The following is a 17,044-nucleotide window of genomic DNA, read 5'->3' on the forward strand; positions in this document are numbered from 1 at the left end:
AAATGGAACCTGAGAACAGATTCAGGACTTAGCCAAATTTGTGTTGTCTAGGGTTTTTGACTAGGGTTTAAGAGAAGGATGTAGTAAGGGGTAGATGATCCCAAGTTTTGAAACAAGGATGGGTTGAGCTAGATTATACCAAGAAGATGAGTTCTAAGTAGGCACAACCATGTTGCCATTAGCAGAAAGGTTTGATGTGGTGATAAAAAAGGAAAACTACTTTTCCTGGGACACACATGTGTTTTATTAGGTGAGTTTCTTGTTTTAACACTAGGAGTGTTGTTCTTTGGGTTAGCTCAAGACCAAACTCAACAAGCAAATCAAGACAATACATCTCTCAGCAGATCAAGGCAATTCATCATAACAAACAGATCAAGGCGATTCATCTTAATTAGTCTATAGAAAAAGTTTTTGTTCCCCCTAATTTTTGCACTAAGGACAAAAAAACATGGTTGCGAAAGTTGGGGTGTTACACCATGCTTAAAGAATTTATCAGTACACAAACTGCTTTTAACAAATCTGTTGAGGAAAAGCTTGATAAAATTGATATTCTTGCTTCTAAGGTTGATAGTCTTGCCTCTGATGTTGATCTTTTAAAATTGAAAGTTATGCCTAATAAGGATATTGATAATAAGATTGTTACTACAGCAAATGCCATCCAAGTTCGAATTAATGAGAATATTAGATTGATGGCCGAATTGCATGCTAGGTGGGAAAGAGAAGAAAACGAAAAACTTGCTAAAGAGAATAATGTAGCTAAAGTTTAGACTATTACCACCACTAGTAATGTTAATGATTCACATGTTGCTACACCTCCTACTATCAATGGTAAAATAATTGGTGTTGGCAATGTTACTACTCCTAGTGCAAAGCGTGCAAAATTGCCTGAAACTGCTAAAACTCGCTGAAATTGATAAAACTGCTGAAATTTTTCAAAATATTGGGGATAATGATCCCATTGCTGTAGATCATAATGGTTTAGACTTTGATGATTGTCACATCTCTGAAGTTATAAAGCTCTTACAAAAGCTTGCTAAAAGTCCTAATGTTAGTGCTATAAATTTGGCCTTTACAAAACATATTACAAATGCTCTCATAAAAGCTAGAGAGGAGAAACTTAAACTTGAAACCTCTATTCCTAGGAAGTTAGAAGATGGTTGGGAGCCCATCATTAAGATGAGGGTCAATGATTTTGATTGTAATGCTTTATGTGATCTTGGTGCAAGTATTTCGTTATGCCTAAGAAAATCTATGATATGCTTGACTTGCCACCATTGAAGAATTGTTATTTGGATGTTAATCTTGTTGATAATGCTATAAAGAAACCTTTGGGGAGGATTGATAATGTTCGTATTATGGTTAACAATAACCTTGTCCCCGTTGATTTTGTTGTCTTGGATATTGAATGCAATGCATCTTGTCCCATTATATTGGGAAGACCTTTTCTTCGAACTCGTTGGTGCCACCATTGATATGAAGGAAGGTAATATTAAATATCAATTTCCTCTCAAGAAAGGTATGGAACACTTCCCTAGAAAGAGAATGAAGTTACCTTATGATTCTATTATTAGAACAACTTATGATGTTGATGCTTCGTCTCTTGATGTTACTTGATACACACTTTCTGCGCCTAGCTGAAAGGCGTTAAAGAAAAGCGCTTATGGGAGACAACCCATTATTTTACTTCTTCACTTTATTTTATATTTGAGTCTTGGAAGTTGTTACTACTGTAGCAACCTCTCCTTATCTTTATTTTATTGCATTGTTGTGCCAAGTAAAGTCTTTGATAGTAAAGCCAGTACTAGATTTGGATTACTGCAGCGAGAACGCATTTCTTGTCGTCACGAATTTGAGCAGTAGTCCCTGTAGAAAAATCAAAAAATCTGCCAATTTACGTGCGTGATCCTCAGATATGTACGCAACTTTCATTCAATTTGGGAATTTTCATGTGAGAAAGTATGGTGCCACTTTGAAATTCGTCTTTACGAACTGTTCTGTTTTGACAGATTCTTCCTTTTATTTCGCATTGCCTCTTTTGCTATGTTTGATGGATTTCTTTGTTCCATTAACTTTCAGTAGCTTTGTGCAATGTCCAGAAGTGTTAAGAATGATTATGTCACCTCTGAATATATGAATTATGCACTGATCCTCTAATGAGTTTGTTTCGAGTTTGGTGTGGAGGAAGTTTTCAAGGGTCAAGAGAGGAGGATGATACAATATGATCAAGAAGAGTGAAAAGTCAAAGCTTGGGGATGCCCCCGTGGTTCACCCTGCATATTTTAAGAAGACTCAAGCGTCTAAGCTTGGGGATGCCCAAGGCATCCCTTCTTCATCGACAACTTATCAGGTTCCTCTAGTGAAACTATATTTTTATTCCGTCACATCTTATGTGCTTTACTTGGAGCGTCTCGTTTGTTTTTATTTTTGTTTTTGTTTGAATAAATAGGATCCTAGCATTCTTTGTTTGGGAGAGAGACACGCTCCGTTGTTTCGTATGAACAAATATGTTCTTAGCTTTATCTTTAATGTTCATTGCGAAAGTTGAACTATTTCATTCATTGTTATATGGTTGGAAACGGAAAATGCCGCATGTGGTAAATGGTCTAATGTCTTGAATAATGTGATACTTGGCAATTGTTATGCTCATATAGATCTTGTTTAAGCTCTTGCATCATGTACCTTGTACTCATTAATGAATAACTACATAGAGATTGTTAAAATTTGGTTTGCATGATTGATCTCTAGAGTCTAGATATTTTCTGGTTGAGGTGTTTGAACAACAAGGAGACAATGTAAAGTCTTATAATAGTTACAATATGTTCATATGTGAGCTTTGCTGCACCTTTTATACTTGAGTTTGCTTCAAACAACCTTGCTAGCCTAGCCTTGTATTGAGAGGAATTCTTCTCGTGCATCCAAATCCTTGAGCCAAACACTATGCCATTTGTGTCCACCATACCTACCTACCACATGGTATTTCCCTGCCATTCCAAAGTAAATTACTTGAGTGCTACCTTTAAAATTTCTATTCTTTGCCTTTGCAATATATACCTCATGGGACAAATAGCTTAAAAACTATCGTGGTGAAGAATATGTACTTATGTGTCTTATTTCTTAATAAGTTGCTTGTTGAGCGGTAACCATGTTTTCTGGGGACGCCATCAACTCTTTTACCTTTGTTGAATATGATGTGAGTTGCTATGCATGTTCGTCTTGTCTGAAGTAAGGGAGGTTCTCACAATCAAATGGTTTGAGTATGCATACTGTTAGAGAAGAACATTGGGCCGCTAACTAAAGCCATGATTCATGGTGGAAGTTTCAGTGTGGACAACTAAATACTCAATCTCTTATGAGAATATTAATTGTTGTTAAATGCTTATGCATTAAAGAGGAGTCCATTATCTGTTGTCTATGTTGTCCCGGTATGGATATCTAAGTTGAGAATAATCAAAAGCGAGAAATCCAATGCGAGCTTTCTCCTTAGACCTTTGTACAGGCGGCATAGAGGTACCCCTTTGTGACACTTGGTTGAAACATATGCTATGCAATGATAATCGAGTGTTAATCCAAGCTAATTAGGACAAGGTGCGAGCACTATTAGTATACTATGCATGTGGCTTGCAACTTATAAGATGTCTTATACATAACACATATGCTTTATTACTACCGTTGACAAAATTGTTTCTTGTTTTCAAAATGAAAAGCTCTAGCACAAATATAGTTTGCCTACTTCTTTCTATCTTAGAAGCAAACACTTGTATCAACCGTGCATTGATTCTTACATGTTTACTTATTGCACTTGTTATACTACTTTGTGTTGACAATTATCCATGAGATAAACATGTTGAAGTTGAAAGCAACCGCTGAAACTTATATCTTCCTTTGTGTTGCTTCAATGCCTTTACTTTGAATCTATTGCTTTATGAGTAACTCTTATGCAAGTCTTATTGATGCTTGTCTTGAAAGTATTATTCATGAAAAGTCTTTGCTATATGATTCATTAGTTTACTCATTATCTTCATCATTGCTTCGAATCGCTGCATTCATCTCATATGCTTTACAATAATATGATCAAGATTATGATAGCATGTCACTTCAGAAATTATCTTTGTTATCGTTTACCTACTCGAGGGCGAGTAGGAACTAAGCTTGGGGATGCTTGATACGTCCCAAACGTATCTATAATTTCTTATGTTCCATGCTACTTTTATGATGATACTCACATGTTTTATACACATTATATGTCATTATTATGCATTTTCCGGCACTAACCTATTGACGAGATGCCGAAGAGCCGATTGCTGTTTTCTCGCTGTTTTTGGTTTCAGAAATCCTAGTAAGGAAATATTCTCGGAATTGGACGAAATCAACGCCCAGGGTCCTATTTTTGCACGAAGCTTCCAGAAGTCCGAGGGAGAACGAAGTGGGGCCACGAGGCGCCGCCACAACAGGGCGGCGCGGCCAGCAAGGGGCCCGCGCGGCCCTGTTGTGTGGGGCCCCCGTGACGCCCCTTGACCTGCCCTTCCGCCTACTTAAAGTATTCGTCGCGAAACCCCCAGTACCGAGAGCCACGATACTAAAAACCTTCCAGAGACGCCGCCGCCGCCAATCCCATCTCGGGGGATTCAGGAGATCGCCTCGGCACCTGCCGGAGAGGGGAATCATCTCCCGGAGGTCTCTTCATCGCCATGATCGCCTCCGGATCGATGTGTGAGTAGTTCACTCCCGGACTATGGGTCCATAGCAGTAGCTAGATGGTTGTCTTCTCCTCATTGTGCTATCATGTTAGATCTTGTGAGCTGCCTATCATGATCAAGATCATCTATTTGTAATCCTACATGTTGTGTTTGTTGGGATCCGATGAATATTGAATACTATGTCAAGTTGATTATCAATCTATCATATATGTTGTTTATGTTCTTGCATGCTCTCCGTTGCTAGTAGAGGCTCTGGCCAAGTTGATACTTGTGACTCCAAGAGGGAGTATTTATGCTCGATAGTGGGTTCATGCCTCCATTGAATCCGGGACGATGACGAGAAAGTTCTAAGGTTGTGGATGTCTTGTTGCCACTAGGGATAAAACATCGATGCTTTGTCTAAGGATATTTGTGTTGATTACATTACGCACCATACTTAATGCAATTGTCTGTTGTTTGCAACTTAATACTGGAGGGGGTTCGGATGATAACCTGAAGGTGGAATTTTTAGGCATAGATGCATGCTGGATAGCGGTCTATGTACTTTGTCGTAATGCCCTGATTAAATCTCATAGTACTCATCATGATATGTATGTGCATTGTTATGCCTTCTTTATTTGTCAATTGCCCAACTGTAATTTGTTCACCCAACATCTGTTTATCTTATGGGAGAGACAGCACTAGTGAACTATGGACCCCGGTCCAATTCTTTACATCTGAAATACAATCTACTGCAAACTCTGTTCTTTACTTGTTCTTCGCAAACAAACATCATCATCCACACTATACATCTAATCCTTTGTTTACGACCAGCCGGTGAGATTGACAACCTCAATCGTTATGTTGGGGCAAAGTACTTTGATTGTGTTGTGCGAGGTTCCACGTTGGCGCCGGAATCCCTGGTGTTGCGCCGCACTACACTCCGCCACCAACAACCTTCACGTGCTTCCTTGACTCCTACTGGTTTGATAACCTTGGTTTCTTACTGAGGGAAACTTACTGCTGTGCGCATCACACCTTCCTCTTGGGGTTCCCAACGGACGTGTCAACTACACGCATCAGTGTCCACTAGTGAAAGTATGATCCCTAGGCCTTGTTTCTAAGCATTGAAACACCGTTTCCAACAAGTCCTGTTACATGTTTGCTTGCTGCCATTTTATTTCAGATTGCAATTACTACTTATACTCATCCATATTACTTGTATTTCACTATCTCTTCGCCGAACTAGTGCACCTATACATCTGACAAGTGTATTAGGTGTGTTGGGGACACAAGAGACTTCTTGTATCTTAATTGCAGGGTTGCTTGAGAGGGATATCTTTGACCTCTACCTCCCTAAGTTTGATAAACCTTGGGTGATTCACTTAAGGGAAACTAGCTGCTGTTCTACAAACCTCTCCTCTTGGAGGCTCAACACTGTCTACAGGAATAGAAGCGTGCGTAGACATCAAGCTATTTTCACGGCGCCGTTGCTCGGGAGGTAAGGTAAAAGGTATTCACATCCTCCGACTACTAAGCTATTTCCTAGCACTGTTGCCGGTGTGTGAATGCTCGAAGCTATTTCCTTTAGATCCTGCAATTGCATCTTTTTGTTTCTTGTTTTTATTTTCACTAGTTAGGCTTAATGGAAAACAACAAGAAAAAATAGAGATCTTTATGAACTTTATATTGAATTAGGACATGATGTGTTTGAAGAGAGAATTAAAAAACCCATGGAACTTTGTTTGCAAAATAGTTGTAGCAATGTTATTAGCATGAACTCTTTGAACACTATTATTGCTAATGCTATGGAAGAATTTAATCTTGGGGAAGCTGGTTGTGATATTTTTAGTCCCCCAAGGTTTGAGGAGAAAATTTTCTTTGATGATACTTTGCCTCCCATTTATGATGATTATAATGATAGTGGTATTTTGGTGCCACCTACTATGGAGGATAAAGTTTATTATGATTATACCATGCCTGAAATTTATGATGATTACAATGATGGTTGTGATAGTTTTACTCCCACTATTACTAATAAAATTGATTATGCTTATGTGGGGAGTAATGATACTTTTATGCATGTGAATAAGAATGCTTTATGTGATAGTTATATTGTTGAGTTTGTTCATGATGCTATTGGAAATTATTATGAGAGAGGAAAATATGGTTGTAGAAATTTTCATGGTACTAAAACACCTCTCTACATGCTGAAAATTACGAAGTTACTCGTGTTTTATCTTCCAATGTTTGTCACTTTGATCTTCATGAATTTATTTGTGTACAAGATTCCTATGCATAGGAAGCGGGTTAGGCTTAAATTTGTTTCATACTTGCTTTTTGATGCTCTCTTTTGCTTCAACTCTTATTTCTTGCGAGAGCATCATTAAAATTAGTGAGCCCATCTTAATGGCTATAAAGAAAGCACTTCTTGGGAGATAACCCATGTTTTATTTTGCTACTGTTTTGTTGTGTCTTGGAAGTTGTTACTACTGTAGCAACCTCTCCTTATCTTTATTTTATTGCATTTTTGTGCCAAGTAAAGTCTTTGATAGTAAAGTTGATACTAGATTTGGATTCCTGCGCAGAAACAAATTTTTAGCTGTCACGAATTTGAGTTGATCTCTCTGTAGGAGAGTCTAAAAAATCTGCAAAAATTCATGAGTAATCCTCAGATATGTACGCAACTTTCATTCAATTTTAGCTTTTTCATCTGAGCAAGTTAAGTGCCTCGAAAAAATTCGTCTTTACGGACTGTTCTGTTTTGACAGATTCTGCCTTTTATTTCGCATTGCCTCTTTTACTGTGTTTGAGTGGATTTCTTTGCTCCATTAAATTTCAGTAACCTTGGGTAATGTCCAGAAGTGTTGGGAATGATTGTGTCCTTGCTGAACATGTGAATTTTTGATTATGCACTAACCCTCTAATGAGATTACTTCGAGTTTGGTGTGGCAGAAGTTTTCAAGGGTCAAGAGAGAAGGATGATATAATGTGATCAAGAAGAGTGAAAAATCTAAGCTTGGGGATGCCCCCGTGGTTCATCCCTGCATATTCCAAGAAGACTCAAGCGTCTAAGATTGGGGATGCCCAAGGCATCCCCTTCTTCATCAACAAACTTATCAGGTCATCTCTAGTGAAACTATATTTTTATTCCGTCACATCTTATGTGGTTTACTTGGAGCGTCTGTGTGCTTTTATTTTCGTTTTGTTATTTTCATTCTCTGAATAAAATCGGATCCTAGCAATCCTTGTGTGGGAGAGAGACACGCTCCGCTTTTTCATATTGAACACTGGTGTTCTTAGTTTAACTTTTAATGTTTATGGCGAAAGCTAAAAGCCGTTGTGCTTATTGCTATTTGGTTGGAAACAGAAAATGCTTCATGTGGTAATTGGTATATTGTCTTGAATAATTTGATACTTGACAATTGTTTTGAGCTCTCAAGTAGATCATGTTTAAGCTCTTGCATCATGTAGTTTAAACCTATTAGTGGAGAACTACCGTAGAGCTTGTTGAAATTTAGTTTGCATGATTGGTCTCTCTAAAGTCTAGATATTTTCGGGTAAAAGTGTTTGAGCAAGAAGGAAGACAATGTAGAGTCTTATAATGCTTGCAATATGTTCTTATGTAAGTTTTGCTGTACCAGTTCATACTTGTGTTTGCTTCAAACAACCTTGCTAGCCAAAGCCTTGTACGTAGAGGGAATGCTTCTCGTGCATCCAAAACCTTGAGCCAAAACTTATGCCATTTGTGTCCACCATAACTACTTAACATGTGTTATTTTTCTGCCATTCCAAGTAAATTGCTTGCGTGCTACCTTTAAAATTTCATTCTTTGTCTTTGCAATACATAGCTCATGGGGAAATAGCTTAAAAAACTATTGTGGTATTGAATATGGTTCTTATGTATCTTATTTATTATAAGTTGCTTGTTGAGCGGTAACCATGTTTCTGGGGACACCATCAACTATTACACCTTTGTTGAATATCATGTGGGTTGCTATGCATGTTCGTCTTGTCTGAAGTAAGGGTGATTTATCATGATTAAATGGTTTGAGTATGCATATTGTTAGAGAAGAACATTGGGCCGCCAACTAAAGCCATGTATCATGGTGGAAGTTTCAGTTTGGACATTAATCCTCAATCTCTCATGAGAATATTATCCGTTGTTGAATGCTTAAGCATTAAAGAGGAGTCCATTATCTCGTTTTCTATGTTGTCCCGGTATGGATGTCCTTAAGGTGAGATTTATCAAAAACGAGAAATCAAATGTGATCTATCTCCTTGGACCTTTGTACAGGCGACATAGAGGTACCCCTTTGTGACACTTGGTTGAAACATATGTAATGCAATTATAATCCATGGAATTCCGAGCTAATTAGGACAAGGTGCGAGCACTATTGGTATTCGATGCATGAGGCTTGCAACTTATAGGATGTTTTATGCATAACACATATGAATTATTAGTACCGTTGACAAAATTGTTTCCATGTTTCCAAAATAAAAAGCTCTAGCACAAGAGTAATCCCTGCTTCCCTCTGCGAAGGGCCTTTCTTTTACTTTATGTTGAGTCAGTTTACCTACTTCTTCCCATCTTAGAAGCAAACACTTATGTCAACTGAGTGCATTGATTCTTATATACTTGCTTATTTGCATTCGTCATATTACTTTGTGTTGACAATTATCCATGAGATAAACATGTTGAAGTTGAAAGCAACTGCTGAAATTTATATCTTCCTTTGTGTTGCTTCAAAACCTTCTATTAAGAATCTATTGCTTTATGAGTTAACTCCTATGAAAGACTTATTGATGCTTGTCTTGAAAGTACTATTCATGAAAAGTCTTTGCTATATGATCAGTTGTTTAGTCATTATCTTTACCATTGCTCTGAATCACTTCATTCATCTCATATGCTTTACAATAGTATTGATCAAGATTATGATAGTAGCATGTCACTTCAGAAATTATCCTTGTTATCGTTTACCTACTCGAGGGCGAGCAGGAACTAAGCTTGGGGATGCTTGATACGTCTCAAACGTATCTATAATTTCTTATGTTCCATGCTAGTTTTATGACAATATCTACATGTTTTATATGCACTTTATATCATATTATGGCATTTATTGGACTAACCTATTAACAAGATGCCACAGTGCCACTTTCTGTTTATTATGTTTGTTTATTGCAGAAAAGGCCCAAAAACCAAAGTGCTCGGAAAAATCCAGAAAAATCACAGAAATTCTATTTCGCCGGAAGACTCACGGAGCCGAAGGGCCAGGCCGCAGGAGGCCCGAGGGCCTCCTCCCCATCAGCCGGCGCGGCCAGGAGGGGGGCCGCCCCACCCTATGGTGTGGGCCCCTCGGGACTCCACCTACGCTGCCCTTTCGTCTATATAAACCCTCGCGACGCGAAAACCCTACAACAATCAATCATACTCCAGAAAGACTCCAGGGGCGCCGCCGCCATCGCGAAACTCCGTTTCGGGGGACAGAAGTCTCTGTTCCGGCACGCCGCCGGGATGGGGAATTGCCCCCGGAGTCATCTCCATCGACACCACCGCCATCTTCATCGCCATTACTGTCTCCCATGATGAGGAGGGAGTAGTTCTCCCCCGAGGCTAAGGGCTTTACCGGTAGCTATGTGGTTCATCTCTCTCTCCCATGGTGTGATCTTTATGTGATCATGAGCTTTGTATCACTTTTAATCGATGTGCTACTCTAGTGATGTTATTAAAGTAGTCTATTCCTCCTCCATGATGTAAAGGTGACAGTGTGTGAATCATGTAGTACTTGGCGTAGGTTATGATTGTAATCTCTTGTAGATTATGAAGTTAACTATTACTATGATAGTATTGATGCGATCTATTCCCCATTTCATAGCTATTGGTGACAGTGTGTATGCTATGTTAGTACTCGGTCTAAATTGCAACGGTCTATTATGCACTCTAGAGGTTACTTTAATATGAACTCCGGATTCACTCTCCATGGTGTGACGGTGACAGTGTGCGCATCGTGTGTGATTCCTTTATGAAGTTGTGGAGCTTGTTTACTCCGGCTTGAGGGTGCTCTTGTAGCCCTACACAATGAATGGTGTTTATTATCCAACAAGAGAGTGTTTGAAAGTAGCATTTATTTATTCAGTTATGTGATCATTCTTGAGAGTGTCCACTAGTGAAAGTATGATCCCTAGGCCTTGTTTTCCTGTCCTCTGCTCTTGGACAGGAAAACAAGGCCTAGGGATCATACTTTCACTAGTGGACACTCTCAACATTGATCACATAATAAAACCACTCTACACTCTCTCGTTGGATGATGAACACCATTAATTGTGTAGGGCTACAAGAGCACCTCAATGCCGGAGTTAACAAGCTCCACAACATTTGATGTTCATATCTAAATAACCTTAGAGTGCATGATAGACCAACGCAATTATACCGAGTACTAACATAGCATGCACACTGTCACCAACAAACTATGAAAGGGGGAATATATCACATCAATACTATCATAGTAATAGTTAACTCCATAATCTACAAGAGATCACAATCGTAAACTACGCCAAGTACTACATGATGCACACACTGCCACCATTACATAATGGAGGAGGAATATACTACTTTAATAACATCACTAGAGTAGCACATAGATTAATAGTGATATAAAGCACATTGCAATCATAAAGGAATATAAATAAGCACTTCACTATGCTATTCTGAATTACTCTCTGGCAAGATAACGAACTCTAATTCATCATGTAGGCAAACCTTAAAGATGTATTCCCAAGTACTAATAAACACCCCACGCGGTCACTGTGAGCATTCATAGGAGGTACTAACACACCACAATTTCATAGAGACATCCAACTCAAATCATAACTCAGTGAATAAGTATTCTGTGAAATATAGCCTAAGAGACCCACACGGTGCACACACTCGTCACCTTTACACACGTGGGACAAGGAGTCTCCGGAGATCACATAAGTAAAATCCACTTGAATAGCATAACGACATCTAGATTACAAAGCTCATCATATGGATCTCAATCATGTAAAGCAGCTCATGAGATCATTGTATTGAAGTACATAGGAGAGAGATGAACCACATAGCTACCGGTACAGCCCTTAGCCTCGGGGGAGAACTACTCCCTCCTCATGGGAGACAGCAGCGTTGATGAAGATGGCGGTGGTGTCGATGGAGATGCCTTCCGGGGGCACTTCCCCGTCCCGGCAGGGTGCCGAAACAGAGACTCCTATCCCCCAGATCTTGGCTTCGCGATGGCGGCGGCTCTGGAAGGTTTTTCGTACCGTGGCTTTTCGTATCGAAGATTTAGGTCAGGGGTTTCTTATAGGCGAAGAGGCGGAGTCGGAAGGGCTACGGGGGACCCACATAGTAGGGGGGCGCGCCTGGCTCCTTGGCCGCGCCGCCCACACGTGTGGGGCCACCAGGGCTCCCCTCTGGTGCCTCTCGGGTGTTCTGGAAGCTTCGTGGAATTATAAGATGTTGGGCGTTGATTTCGTCCAATTCCGAGAATATTTCCTTACTAGGATTTCTGAAACCAAAAACAGCGAGAAAACGAGAACTGCCACTTCGGCATCTCGTCAATAGGTTAGTTCCGGAAAACGCATAATAATGACATATAATGTGTATAAAACATGTGAGTATCATCATAAAAGTAGCATGGAACATAAGAAATTATAGATACGTTTGAGACGTATCAACTCTCTACGAAGTTGGAAGAAAGATATCATATATAGTGCCATGTTACTTGGTACCACATTTAGGCGAACTAATCTTCCTCCCAAGGATAGTAATTTACCTTTCCAACTTCTTAATCTAATTTGTAGTCTTTTCTCAACTAATTTCCATTCGGCATTGATGAGTCTCCGATAATGAATCAGAATTCCCAAGTACCTAATTGGAAATTGGCCTTGGCCGCAGCCGAAAAGCTCAGCATTATCTGCAACATGATCTTGGGCCTCACCAAAACAAATTCACTTTAGATTCCGAGCCTTGTCGATGTCATGATCCATAAAAATAATTGTATCGTCGGCATATTGAAGAATGGATAACCCTCCATCAACAAGATGAGGAATGAGCCCTTCAATCTGGCCCTCTGACTTGCACGTTCAATCAAGACAGCAAGCTTACCAGCCACTATATTAAATAGCACTGGCGATAATGGGTCTCCCTGCCTTAGTCCCTTCTTGGTCTGGAAGCATTTTCCCACGCCATCATTGACTTTAATGGCAACACTCCCACCCGAGAAAAAACTGTTGATCAACGCACGCCACTCATCAGAGAAACATTTCATTCTGAGAGTTTGTTGCAAGAAAGACCACTTAACATTGGCATAGGCTTTTTCAAAGTCAATCTTTAAAATCACCCCATTCAACTTCTTTCTATGCAATTCATGAACTGTTTCATGGAGGACTACAACCCCGTCCAGGATATTCCGTCCTTGCATAAAAGCAGTTTGTGAAGGCCTAATCACATGATCTTCCACCGTATTGAGTTGGATCGTGGCAACCTTTGTAAATATTTTAAAGTTCACATTTAGAAGACAAATAGGACGGAATTGTTGAATTCTTTCTTCTTCATTAATCTTGGGCAATAAGATAATTTCACCAAAGTTTAGCCTAAAAAGCTCCAATTGTCCAACATGTAGATCCGCGAAAAGAGCCAGCAGGTCACACTTGATGACATCCCAGAAAGACTGATAAAATTCAGCTGGGAAGCCATCACGACCAGGGGCTTTATTATGCTCCATTTGGAAGAAAACTTTTCTTACTTCCTCCTCAGAGTAAGGCGAAGTGAGACAATTATTCTCCGCTTGAGAGACTTGTGGGATATCCTCCATTCTTGTCTCATCAAGCGAGAAATTGCTGTCCTCTGGAGCACCAAAAAACCCTTTATAATAGCTCGTAATATACGACTTTAACTGCTCATGACCCTCAATCGTACCCTCCTCCTGAACCAGAGTACGAATAAGCTTGTTCCTATGTCTGCCATTGGCAACACAATGGAAGTACCTTGTATTAGAATCTCCTTCCAGAATAAATTGGGCCTTAGATCGTTGGTACCATTTCAGCTCCTCCTCACGTAACACTTTTGCGATTTCCGCATTTGATTGGCTTTTTTGCTCAATCTCTTGTGCGGAAAGCGGTCTAACTTCTGCTTTAGTTTCGAGGTCATCTATAATATATGAAAGCCGCTACTTTTATATTTTAAGAATCCCAGTTGTATGACGTGCCCAACCACAGAGGTGTTTGCGTACAACAACATTTTGTTATTCCACCTCTGTATCGGAGACATACCCACAACCGGTCTTTCCCATACCTTTTTAACCATGGTATTCAAACCTTCCCGATTCAACCAACCGAGTTCAAACTTAAATTGGCGTTCGCGGGTCTAGGTAAACCAGTGGATAATAAGATAGGAGCATGATCCGAAAACCCAACAATACATTCTAGAGCGCGTACCGTGACCATTGGAAATTTCAATTCCCAGTCGGTATCCATTAGTACGCGGTCTAGTTTTTCATATGTTGGCTCCAGGAGATTGTTAGCCCAGGTAAATTGTCTGTCAATCATTGAAACCTCCCTCAAATCCAAGCTGTCAATGACCGCGTTGAACAAGAAAGGCCTGCCCCTACTCTTCTCACATGGAAATCTCAACAAATTAAAATCCCCCCTATGAGAATAGGATGAGGGTTTTATTTTGCTAGATTCACCAATTCGCGAAGAAAGGCAGACTTAGAGGCTTCCTGAGCAGCACCATACATGGCTACTAGACTCCATATGAAATTGTCAGCTCTATTACGGATGCGGAATTTGATATGAAATTCCCCAACCGAATGTGCTAACACTTCCATTGAGTCTGTTCTGACACCGAGTAACTACCCCCAGATCTCCCACGAGGTGGACAAGATATCCAACTAAAGTCTATACCACCGAATATACGGTTCAGAAGACTTTGCGAGAAATCCTGTCTCCCCGTCTCAGAAATAGCCCCAAAAAATCCAAATTATGATCCCTAATGCAATCGGCAAAATGTAAGTATTTAGCCAAGTCACCAAGACCTCTGCTATTTGCGAACATGCCATTCATTGGGAAACAATTGGATTTTTGGGAATTTTTGACCGTTTTCGTGTTTTTTTATTAGAGGAGGATTTGGATTTCCGACGAGATGCCTTTAGCTCATATAAAGAGTAAAGGTCGTCCTCATCCAAACCCACCTCTGACACTTCACGAACTACGTGAGAAATAAGCTGACCATATAATGTGGCAATCGCTTCATTCTCATCTAAACAGGTGGAATCCAACATGGTCGAAGCTTTTGGAATAACCGTAAGACGATCAAATTCCATGTGCTTCAAGACCCTAGTTGAAACAGATATCTCTTTTTCGGAACTACCCAATACTAACCCCTAAACTATTAAGCTTAGAAGAAATAACATGTGACAAAAATGATAGAAAAGATTTAGATTTATGATAAGATATCATACCATCATAGTCGAGGTTTTGCGCCGCCTTACGGCACATCGCCTTCTGCATGGTGTCCTCGTCCGTTACCGTCCCACCGTCCGCATCCATGCCAAACCTCCGACTCCGCCTGACCGGAGTGACATACCCACCCTGGCGGCGGACACTCGACGGCACATGTGTGGGCGGTGGCAGAGCAACCGACCCCACATCACACGGTGAAAGCATCGCGCAGGTTGTCGTCGGTGTCGTAGGCGTAGCGGGTGGGGAAGATGTCGGAGCCGGAATCAATGAGGAAGAAGCCGCCGTCGGTGTGGTGGGTGAAGTCGTAGGCGAGGTAGGACAGGTCGTTGGGGCAAGCCATGGTGAGGAAGCCCCCGACTCCAATCTGAGAAATGGGGAGAATTTCACTTCCCGGCCTCTGCACCAACCAGGGATGCACACAACCATTTGGCATGAGTACTAAGATTTTTAATCTTGGTTAAAATTAAAGCATAGTCCTCAAGATAAATTGCGTGAGTACCAGGTCTAGCCTGGGTCTCAAGTATAAATAGGAACCTAAATTCGCCTCCGTGAGGATTTAAACTTAGGTGCTGGGTTTGTACATCCACTCCTCCAACCAGTTGAGCTAGGCTCACTTCCCGATTTGAACTCAGGTGCTGGGCGGAATTCCTTGATATCCAGTGGGTCTTCTTTTGTTAGGAGCAACGTAAGGATGGAACCATTGAGCAGCTTGAAGTTCCTGAATCTGCCTTTGTGCAACATGTCAAGGGCACTAGGGCAGCCATCAGATCGTCAGCTATCACCTCCCAGCAGAGTTTGAAAAAAAGTCCCGAGAAGCCTTCTGGACCTAGGGCACGGTCGGTAGGCATATCCATCACCGTTTTTCTGACTTCCTCTCGTGAAAATGGGCATCCAAGTCTCTGGCTTGAGCAGTGGAGAGTGACGGCAAGGGAATGGCTTCTAGGTTTAGAGTCTGATGTCTCAAGGGCATGGTGCCAAAAACTCCAGAAAAAAAATTCTCCGCGAGCTCAAGTTTGTCAGTCACCGTGGTTGCCGCTCTATCATTATGTTTAAGGATCGGAATTAGGTGTTTGCGTCGCCTGGCATTTGCTTTCATATGGAAGTATTTAGAGTCAGCATCGCCTTCTTGTATATCTCGCACTTTAGCACGCTACCTTAGACGTGTTCTTTCTAGCGAAGCCAGGGCTAGGCATTTTCCCCTAAGGAAAGCACGCAACCTTCTTTCCCCTTCCGACAACGATAGGATTTCCTGGGCCTCATCAAAATGGAGAATTATTTCATTGGCAATCTGAAAAAGAAGAGCGAAATGGCTCTGGTTTCTCTGACCCCAGCTTCTCTGAAAAAGGAGCATGACATGAATGCAGGTGATCGAGCTCTTCTGTTCAAAACGAATGTCACCTCATGAAACATATCCATAACTTTTATAATCATGCTGTGTTCCTTGGGTGCATTTGATGTGGGAAACTTACTATACTCGAGAACTTCCTCCTGATAGATCGAGGAAGTTTCCTTCTGGTGGCGGGACTGTTTGAAGTTGGCTAAATGCTCTCTTGGAAATGGTTGTTCGGTGCTGCTTTGGCATGATGTTGTTGACGTCAGAAACCCCCTGGCGGGCAGAGACGGGCAACACGGTAGAGCCGGTAACAACTAGGGCTGCGGCTGGCCCCAGTCCCTCAGAGCGACGGCCCGCAAAGCCTCCTGGTCGCACATCCGATGTTTATCACAAGGGCGTGCCACCTGACCTATACCTGGTCAGGAAGGTGTGGATGATGCCTCGCTTAGTTTCCTGCGGGGCACACACGTAAACGTTAAATACGAGCCTCGATCGGCTCTCGGGTTATCCCGTGAATCGGCTCAAGGAGCCGATC

This window comes from Lolium rigidum, chromosome 4 (genome assembly GCF_022539505.1).
Source record: "Lolium rigidum isolate FL_2022 chromosome 4, APGP_CSIRO_Lrig_0.1, whole genome shotgun sequence".
Classification (NCBI taxonomy): domain Eukaryota; kingdom Viridiplantae; phylum Streptophyta; class Magnoliopsida; order Poales; family Poaceae; genus Lolium; species Lolium rigidum.